Genomic DNA, 10665 nt, shown 5'->3' on the forward strand with positions numbered 1-10665 from the left:
TTGGTACTGTCTAGCCTGGTAACTCATCTCTAACAACARCCAGAAGGATATGTTTAGGCAAATAACATAGAGCAAGACAAGCATATAATGATATTTCTCCAGCATATCTTCTGGACTTCTGAACTTTGAAACTAATAGACTTCCTGAATGGAAATTTGTGTTTTTTCTATTCAATAAGTCATGACRAAAATTTCTTCCTTAAATTTTCCGGACTGAAGTCATTTAAACTACTGCTTAATTTCACTAACTATACAATCATATCATAAAAGAAGACACTGAGAAATGCAGATGTATCCTCCTTTCCACACAAGACTGTTTCATGCGTCTCCCTTGGTTTTGCTTATTTAGTAATACACTGTTAAAAGAACAAATATATTCATTTTCAGATTCTCATTTAGCATAAGTCAATGTAACACCAGTGATGTCAGTAGTTTATGACCTTATCTGTCAGTGAGAAATTTATATATTGGAAAAACTGCTCTATATTCTTTTACATATATGATAAGTTTACTTTGTTTTGATATACCAAGTCTAGGTGCCAGCTACTGGAGGGTAAAGGATGTATCTGTGAGACTGCTGCAAACTTCTATACTAATCAGCCAAACAGGAGGAACAGGGATGTCTATGTTGCTCTTTTTTGTGACAATATATTATTTGTGTTCATGCAGATGCTGATAAAGGTATGTCTCTCTATGTTATTTTGGGTGGCCTTTGTGTTGTGTATGTGTGTGCAAGCATGTGTGTGTATCAACATCTCAAGTTCTCAGCCTTGTTCCTAGCTGAACTGGGGCATGGGGATGTGCAGACTAGGATGGGAACAAGCCTTGAGTTTTAAAGCCCACGAAAGCCTTTTGTAGTGAGGAAGGAAGGCAAACTCTCCAGTGTCCTTGAACACACTGGATTCAGTTTCCCTTAACAATCATCTCTGCAAAAATTTATTAAAAAATCTCATTTAAGCAAAATCTATACTTGAAGCATTCCTTACAATTAGTTACAGCCAAAGAGTTTGATTACAAATGCRAAGGAAATGATGCCAAAGGGAATAGACACTTAACAAGCTATGTTATTAAATGTAAACCTCTACAATATTTACATTTTAACACAGATTTTTTTTTAAGCTGCATATCAGACAACTACCATAGAAGTGTTTCATAAAAAGGCTGATTCATGGAAAAAATGCTTCATAGAAAACCTAAGACAAAACTATGTAAATACAACCTCAGATTAAAATCAGGAAATAAAGTGACTTGCTACTTGCTACTGAGGAGCAATTCTTCTCAATTCTCTCTTGCACAGTTCCTCTTTAGAATCAGGAACATCTTATTTGTTATATTTTTCTTGGCATAGCTTGACAACATGCCATATAAACTATAAAAGATCCCTTAATTTTATTTTTTTCTGCTTGAATTCAATCCGATAAAACTGTAACAAACTAAAAAATAAACTTAGCTTAAACAGTAAACTAATCTATAACAAGCTACAATAACTAATAAGCTTGTTATCATTTTTATCTGTACAGTGAACAAAAGCACTTTTGGGACCAATCTTTTGATTTACTTAGCTACCAACTTTATTTAGCTTACAACTCCCTTTTTATACTCTGAGATATTTAGACTTTTCTTTACACTAGCTTAACCAAATATGATTATACTCATCACTAGATTTTTGACATGTGATGCAGCAGCTAAAGCTCTAGATGACTGGAGTTTAATAAGAGCTCAGATGTCAAACATGGCATGACTAAAGCCTGTGTAGGACTTAGGTCTAAAAAACTGTACTAGCCTTTCCTGTTAGTCTAGACTTTTATTCTTCRGGCTATCTGTGCCGTAAACATTCCTTTCCCCAGTATTAGTATGATTAGATTAGCCTTCTAGCTTAGATGGCTTTTAGAAAACATTCAATAAATGTAAGGAACAAACTTGGTGTAGAATTTTTAAATACACTGTTATTTTCCACTTAAGGAACCAAGAGTTACAGATCACCAGAAAACATTCAAATTCAGACTGCTTTTCTCCAACTCATCTTTTCCCTAACAATGTGTTTGTTGAAGGATGGTGGTTGCATTCAGAATAAGAGGAGTTTCATCTATCTCAGAGGAGTCCTGAGGCAGGCAACTCATCTTTCTCCCCTCATTCCTTCCATGAGCTTGAGTTGCTATTCTTTATAGCATCCAACTGCTTCTGTCCAACAACCCTGTTCACCTTTTATGAGACCACAGACCTCTGTCTGGTGATTTTATTGCCAAGGCCATCTCGTTCTCCTACCTCATACAACCCTGATTTTTTTTTTCCCTTTTTCTTCCTTTTTTCTTTAATAATGGGATCAACTTTATAGATTAGGATGTTGAATACAGGATGATCTCTATTAAAAGGCCCYCATGATTAGATCTGTATTACTATCCCTTTTAGATCTGCAGTTCCACCTTAAATAAATAATAAAAAAAAGACACCTGAGAAGCTAAAGCTTTAAACATGCAAAGCTGGTTTGGACACTTGCACACAAAAGCTCTAGGGGATACGGCTAGTTTCCCCAAAACAATATAACTAGCTTTTACAGGTGCATTATTCTTTCTTTCATGGAACTTGAATTTTATTTCCTTCACTGAAATACTGGCCCAAAGATTTACTTTACTTAATCCTCACTTACAAGTCTTTCTATACATTCTGCTAATGACGTATATAATCTAAAACCCAGACAAACCACATACACGTACTTCAATAAAAATCAAACCTAGCCTGCTGTGCTTTTTGTAAATGCTAAAAATCATTCCTTCTTATTCTAATTTCCTGGAAATTATGAAAATTGTCTCTGTTCTTATTTATGGTAGTTAAACTTGGAGTGGGTTATATGTTCTTTTTCCAGTTGTATTCCTCTGAAAATAAGATGCCCAATAAACAAAGCTAAAAAGATTTTACATGAAAATATAAAAAATATAAAAGTGGTTTAGCTTAGAGGAGTAGAAAATGATTCAAGTGGCTTTCAAATTTTTAGAGTTATAGTTTAGTTCTATATTTTTAATAGTGATAGCATGTTCATTTTGTTAAATGATGACATCCTTTTGAAAATGTGGTAAGAGGAGTCATGAAACATTTGAGTAAGCACTGCTGATTTGTGGTTGCAGCTCCCAATGCCTGCAGTGTAACTGCCAAGCAGAATTACTGCATCTGCTGTTTATTACAYTCCAAATGATTGACCTATGTGAATCCTCCTTACCTTGAGCCCAACAAACTGCTGACTTGATTCTAACTTCAAGTAAATAAAATAGTGACTTTGGAGCCAGCTCAACATTGTTAGTCAAACTTGCATCACATAGATTCCCCCACTTTCATTAAGACTGTCACTTGAAAGTAACTAACTGGAACACAAAATAATTGTCTTTTCCTGCTTTCTCTGCAGATTGTCCACTTACTTCCCTCCTGCCCCCAATAGAACAGCATTGATGGGRTAAATTTGCAGACACTGATTCCAAAGCTATTTAAGATCACAGAAGAAAATATATTTTTGCCTGATGAGCATTAATAAATACTGTCTGAGATTTCATTGCTTATTTAAAATGGATTTTAAAATGATTGATAACTAATCAGAGCTTATTATTCTTCTTTCAACCACAAAGGCATCAGTGTTTTCACTCCTTCAAACTCATAAGAAATTCTAATAGGGAAGAATGAGCTGGAGAGGGGAAAAAAACAAAGCAAGAAATGAAGGAAATAAAGCTTTTTAAAAGATCTGAATTAATTTGCTTTTCCTGTATCATTTAAATCCATGCTAGAGCTTTCAGAAGGTCTACTAATCTTTGTTAGACTTGCTGCCATTTCTATACAATATAATGAGTATATATGATACCTTGCATAATTAATTTAGAATGTAGGATATTGCAGTAGGAAAATCTATTATTGTCCATGGAAATTCATAAAACTGTAAACAATGTACAAAGATTTGGAAACTACATTTTTTTATTGGGAAGCTGCTCTAATTTATCTTTTTTTTTTTTTTTTTAATGTAACAATAACCTTCTTAGGAACTAAGAAATAAGACTTGCAAAGCCATTGGTGGCCGTGAACTAGGTGGGCACACAGCTGCTGATATAGTTGGAGAAAGGCAGAGTAGGAGGTTATACTAGGTGACCGACCTCCCAAGGTCTAGTCCCACAGAAATGATTTTGTGGTTCTGTCAGTAGTGGTATCTCAGCAAAGAGACAGGGAAAGACAAGTCTGACATTTGACAGGCATTTACTCAAAGACTAGAAAAAAGGAATTTGAAGGAATCACTCCAAGATTCCAAAGGGAATACACATATAGTGGGAGAAGAAAATAATGGGAAGGAGCAGAAACATTTTAGTGATCAAGTCCTATTTTTTGTAATGCATTTTGACTTTTGATATTAATGACGAAATGAATATGAACTCAGGAATTTCTTTAACATTAGAGTAGGTAACTATATACTATGCCAGAGTCTTAGTACACAACAATTGCTACCTGGACTTTCATATATTTCTCTAAGATATCAAATGATGTTATATTGGAAAAGCAAGCTTTTCTTCCCTTATGCAAGGTGCTAATGCAGTCATGACTGTCAGGTCCATTAGAAAAGAACAGGATCAAATACAGTAGACAGCAAATCTCCATAAAATATCTTTTCATGTAGGACAACTGCTTTCAACTCTGGAACTCAGTCCTACTGGAAGTCTGGATAAAAGCAGATGGTCTTTTCTCCTCTTTTCACTCTTTCAACAAATGTTTGCACTCTTATCTTACTTGTATTATCTTTGATTTCCTTGATTTTTTTTTTAATTTATACTGCTTCTCATTTGCTATCAGGATATGTGTAAGAAGAGTCCATATCCTGGAATTTTTTTGAAATAAATTTGTGGGAAGTCAGACTTTGTGAACATCTTAACAGAAATTTTTCTGTTTGTTTATTTGTTCCTTACATTCATTTGGAATACATTGTTTTAGAAGAAAAGATAGAAAGGTTAATAAAAACATACATTAAGCTATGCTGGATTGGAACTGTGTGAAATGAAAGCTAGGAAAATGTGGAAAAAACAAAGAGAAATAGAAAACTACTAAAGGTTAATGTTCGTGATAAGTAAATCTATGACTCTTAGGAATTTCGCGATCGCTATTGATTTTATATACCAGTCCTCATGGCTGCATTGCAAGGGGTAATAACGGAGCAAGATATAATATGTATAAGGGGCTAAGGGAAAATGTAAAAATTGGGTTTAAGCTCATACATAAATGAGGAATCCAAGAAAAAGAAGCAATTTACAGACATGTCCTTACTTCACATCAGGGAAAGAAGACATGAGGATCAGTCAGGGCTGGGAATAAAATACTCTCAAATGCTACAGTGATAGCAGATCAAAGAGAAGAGAATGGAGTTGACTAAGATAACTTGCAAAAGCTAACAAACTCTAAGTACAAGAAGTCTAGAAGGAACTAAAAACAGAAACAATTTGGGAGAATTTGAAAAAGCAAAGATAGGCAAGTGAAATAGAGAAAGAAAGGTACTCAGAAAAGAAAGAAAGGAGTAGATAAAGAAACATATTTCATTAATCAGCATAGATTTCTTTTTCCTTCAAACAGTTATTAATATAATATAACAACAGGATATCATAAATTGATATATAGAGAAGACTGTTAGAGGTATTTTCTTCTTTGGAGAAGTGCTTATTATTTCTGTGCCAGTAAGAGCGAAGTAGCTGAAAAATAAAAGTTAAATGTCACACTATGTTATTTGGTCAATTGAATCACAATTTGATCAGTACACAAGAGACAAAAGAAGTGCTTGTTTAATAAAACAAAAGAAAATACAATGAAATGTAATGTTGCTTGAAATTTTCATGGTATAAGTTTAAGCATCCGGTACCAAGTTTATCTATAAAAAATGTTCTACAGCTGCGTAAGTGAAAGTACTTAAATTAACAGTTTCTGATTTTAAAAATAATAACTGTATGCTGATAAACTAAGAAAGTGCTCAGCAAATTACTGTATCTACTTTATACAAGCTACTATAAAACACAAAGACCCTTCATAAACCCACAGAATTTTGAACAAAATTTGAAACTTTAAAACCTTGCAGATGCTATGTGTCTCTGTAACATGTTTATAAAAGTCTGATGGTTCAAGACTGTTATGGCTCTGTATATAGCTTCAACAGAAAAAGATTATAATATGATTTCTTTCCATGCACTGTATCACAAAACAAACAAAACCACATTGTTTAAATTGTAAGTCCACAGAACTAAAGACATCCTTTCATTAATGCAACATGGCCAAAAATCACAAGAACAGTCATTCCGTAGCTCAGCATCCTGTTTCCATAAGGACTAGTAGATGAAGATAACTCTTATTTTACTGCTTGTAGATGACAGTTCCTACCTCTTACCTCACAACTGAAAAAATATCATTGGTGTAACATAGTTTGTCTGTTTTTTGATGGTTTTCTCCACCTTTACCATGGATGAAGGAGGAGAGGAAGGACTCCAGAGAAGTCTAACAATCATTTTCATCATCTTTCCCCCAGTATGCAGTGTTGTGGTACCAAAACATCACAAACATTTACCTGCAGAAAGATGCTTCTGCTATCTGATCGGGAAAAGATCTGTTTTTTGACATCTCCCCCGCCACTGAACAGGAGAGGATGCTCGTGAGTGAAATACAGGGAGAACCTTTCTGTATTTTTTATTTTACTTTTTTCTTAAGCTTCCCTGGCTTTTTCTTATTTTTCCATTTCCATCTCCATTTCCTATCTTTCCAGTTTATTCCCTTCCTCTCTCCTATCCAGCAAACATGGATGCACAGGATATTTTTTCCAACRGGGAGGTTTCCTCACCCCAGAAATCAAAGTTTCTTTTTAACTACCACCCATTATTCCCAGTCCTGAATGGTCTTGATGTCTTGTTTCCTTGATGTGAAGTAAGGACGTATCTGTAAATTACTTCTTTTTTTTCCTGAATTCCTTCTTTATATGCAATTGTAAGGTTAATTTTACATTTTCCTTCAGCCCCTTATGCGTATTGTATCTTGCTCTGTTATTGTCCTTTGCAATGTAGCCATAAGGACTGATTTCCAGTCTTTTATCCTTCCTAAGCATTCGCTTCCTTCTCTTATTTGTTTGAATCTCTATTGTCCCCATTTTTATACAGCATACAGGCATCTATCTCTCCCTGGTAACTGCTTCTATTTGAACGGAGACTTCCACTTTGGTGGTGCCGCTGTGACTGAGTAGAGGAGAACAGCTGGGACCACTCTCAGGTTTACATTTTAACATCTTCTGGAACTGCCTCCATCCTTCAGGGACAACAGTTCTGCTCTGGTGTCACAGGTGGGGTTTAGAGTGCACTTGCTCTTTTGAGCATCTACTTCTCTGACAGCAAAGATCTATCTTGATCATTGGTTTAAGCTGATGACCTGGAAGTCTGAGTGGTTGCAGAGCTGCATGACATATAGTGAATTTACCTTGTTCATCATATCACATATTGTTTATTACATCAAAATATAGGAAATGGAACATAAGAGTTTAATGAAAACAGCATTTATCACTGAAATACAGAAAATGTTGCATTATATTGGATTTGCAGAAGCCCAGAGGATCATATTGTTTCCTGCTTCAAGGATTTGGTATTTCTTTCCTCTGGTTCCAGGACTCTTTTCATTTTGTTGGCAGGAGTCTTCTGTCTGTAAATTTCCTTCCTCTTGATACCTCTGTGAGTTTGCTCGAAACTGTCAGATTTACTCACTGTCAGGTTACACTGTGCACACATTCGTGCCAACATGTCTTTCTCAGAAGGTACTGTACTGAGACCTTCCTTTGTGTCTTTATCTTTGCTTCAGGCCTAACTCTCACAGCTCCAAGATATGGGACTTCCTATAATCTTTGATATTAAACTCAGAGTATATCTTCTGGTATAATCCATGTTTCAGCATTTGATAATTTTTTGTATTAATACTTGTGGAGAACTCAGTTTCTTCCTCGRTTCTCTACAGATGCCTACTGGGCCAGGCACCTTGCCTGGGACACAATATTTAGAAGAATCTGCTTAATTTCTTCCAAAATTCCTAATAAATTGTATACATTATTTTTGTACAGGCATGAGAAGTTTTCTTTATCTACAAGCAAATGTTTATGGAATTAAGCATTTCTTTCACGGATAGGCTGGAAATAGAACTATACTCTCTGTCAGAAAAAGCCTAACTTGTCTCTTGATAAATGAGATTTATATTCCAGAGCTTTTTTTTTTGAAAGAATTATAGTCGGAGAAGCAGAGTCAAGCACAAAAAAACCCATGGTCACCTACAGAAATTTCTCCTAGTTCATCCTGAATTCTATAATTAGGAAACTACTTTCCTCTACCTGGATTTGTCTCAAACTGCCTTTAGTAGGTCTGACTTGTTAACAGCCTATTCAGTGCAAAAAAAAAAAAAAAAAAAAAAAAAAAAAAAAAAAAAAAAAAAAAAAAAAAGAAAAAACAGCTTTCCCATAGTTTCAAACCTTTTTGTAATCTATGTAGTTCAGCTTTCCTCACAAAAATCCATTACCTCTATAATGACAYGTGAMTAGATAGGAAAGACGAGGTGGCCGAGTGGTTAAGGCGATGGACTGCTAATCCATTGTGCTCYGCACGCGTGGGTTCGAATCCCACCCTCGTCGCAGCCTTTAGGGGTGACTGAGCAGGTTGCTCAGGGTGGAGTCTRCATCCCTGTGGATATTTAAACCCACCTGGATGTGATTCTGTGCAACGTGCTGCAAGTGACCCCACTTGAGTGGAGGGGTTGGACTAGGTGACCTCCACAGGTCCTTTCCAACCTCAGCCATTCTGTGGAAAGAATGTGGGAGCAATTTATCTCTCTAGCCAAAATATTCTGTGAAAAGCAGTGGAACCATGCAATACAATTCTGGAATATCACCTTGTGTCTTCCTTTTTCTTTTGTATAAATACATATTTTTATGTGCGTACTTTATATACACATAAGGAATGTTAAATCTCTGTCCAAAAATAAGGCTGTTGTCTTTCATGATTGTATAACATTAATTCAAGAGGGTTTAATCTGCCAAAAACAGAAAAAAGATGGAAATCTGAAGTTTATAACGTGCAACCAGGAATGTATCCTTTAATTTCCAGCCTATGTACAAAAACCCTCACATATACAGACACATCTCGTCCCACTGCGCTTAATAAGGTAGCTTGCAAAGACAAATTTGACCAGAGCTATTATTTCACACCCACTCTTTCTGTCTTCTATAGTTATAGTAAGTAAGTTTCACGATAATAGGATGATTTTGAATAAAAGAAACAAAGAAAATCGTTATTTTTCTACTTTTAAAGTCAAGCAGCAAAGTCAAAGTACACAATAAGTACTGCTGAAAAGTTGATTCTTCTGTAAGGGAAAAATAGCACTGTAATACTTTGCTGGATTTTTTTTAGTTGACTATTACGTATTAAGTTAGATTAGATGGTCAAGTCAAAAATACCATAAAGTAAGTTGTTTATACTAGCAGTTTCTAAAGGTTGATCACTACAGCTGGATGGCTTCTACAGTTATAACAGTGAAATAAATATGTAATAAAATATGTATTCAAATTACCAGGAAAATGAAAAAAAGAAAATAGAGAAATCATTTTACAGGACCACAGACTAAACGCTTCTGGATTCCTTTTCAGTCAAGAGTAAAACTCTATTACTGTGAACAAACGAGCCATGAGACATAATCATTAACGCAATGGTAAAATAAAACATTCAAGTTTTGATGAAAACAAGAGACAGAATTTCCTTTTATAATGTGTGCTTGAATTAGAAACATGCCAGAGATAAGGAAAGCAAGCAATGAGACTCAGCTTCTCCTTTGAAGTATTAAAACATACCTCCTACTCTTTACAATGGGAACTAAAGCAGTTTTTATATAATCAGAGCATCATGGGAAGTTTCCAGTCTCCATGTGCAAAATTCTTAAAATGTTCTCAAAAGAACAAGCAGTATAACAGAACAAAAAGCTTGGAGAGTAAAGGAGATAAAGACTTTTTTCCTGTATTTTCTATCTAGAATATATGATCAGTGTATATTACCTAGTATATATGATCTAATATATATGACTGAGGTTTTTCATGTATCCAGAAACCAAGGTTTTGCATATTTGTGATAACTTATTGGTTACATTGGACTTCCTAATTTCCCTGRTTTTGGAGTTTTTTTCTGTTGTGGTAGCATGATGATTCGTCTGTTATATGGAACTTCCAAGATTAAAGTATTCTGTGTTTGTTGGTGGTGTTAAAACCAGTCAGTTCCTGGAAAGAAGTAAATATCTTAACTGCTGTGTGTCTCAGCGGCTCCTGGTCACTCTCAACCATTCCTCCTCCATTTATCATCTCCYCAGATGCCTTCATGTCCAACCAAATAGGTAGGATGTAAACTGTGAATTGTTCTACTGGAAGCTTGCAAAAGCTGTGCTTCAGAGGATGATAAGGAATTGTCAGAAAATTAGTATATTGCCCAAGATGCTAATTTTTTTAAATGTAATTGTCACCTTCCAATACTACTCTGGGAGCAAACCAGTAACAGCAACTTAATTTGAAAGAGGCAAATGTATAAGAAGTTATTTAGAGTTGTTAGTGGCTCACAACTCCGTGCACAAATAATGTTAACAACAGAGGCAAGAGAGAAAG

At 35.1% G+C, this 10665-nt stretch overlaps 1 non-coding gene across 1 annotated transcript; it reads left to right on the top strand.

Moving 5' to 3' along the window:
* Window positions 1–8573: 8573 nt before the first annotated feature.
* On the top strand, window positions 8574–8655 carry TRNAS-GCU (transfer RNA serine (anticodon GCU)). The gene has a single exon. It is a non-coding gene; the product is annotated as a tRNA-Ser (tRNA).
* The last annotated feature ends 2010 nt before the right edge of the window (window positions 8656–10665 follow it).

This window comes from Rhea americana, unplaced genomic scaffold, assembly GCF_003343005.1.
Source record: "Rhea americana isolate MKP2758 unplaced genomic scaffold, rheAme1 scaffold_25, whole genome shotgun sequence".
Lineage (NCBI taxonomy): Eukaryota > Metazoa > Chordata > Aves > Rheiformes > Rheidae > Rhea > Rhea americana.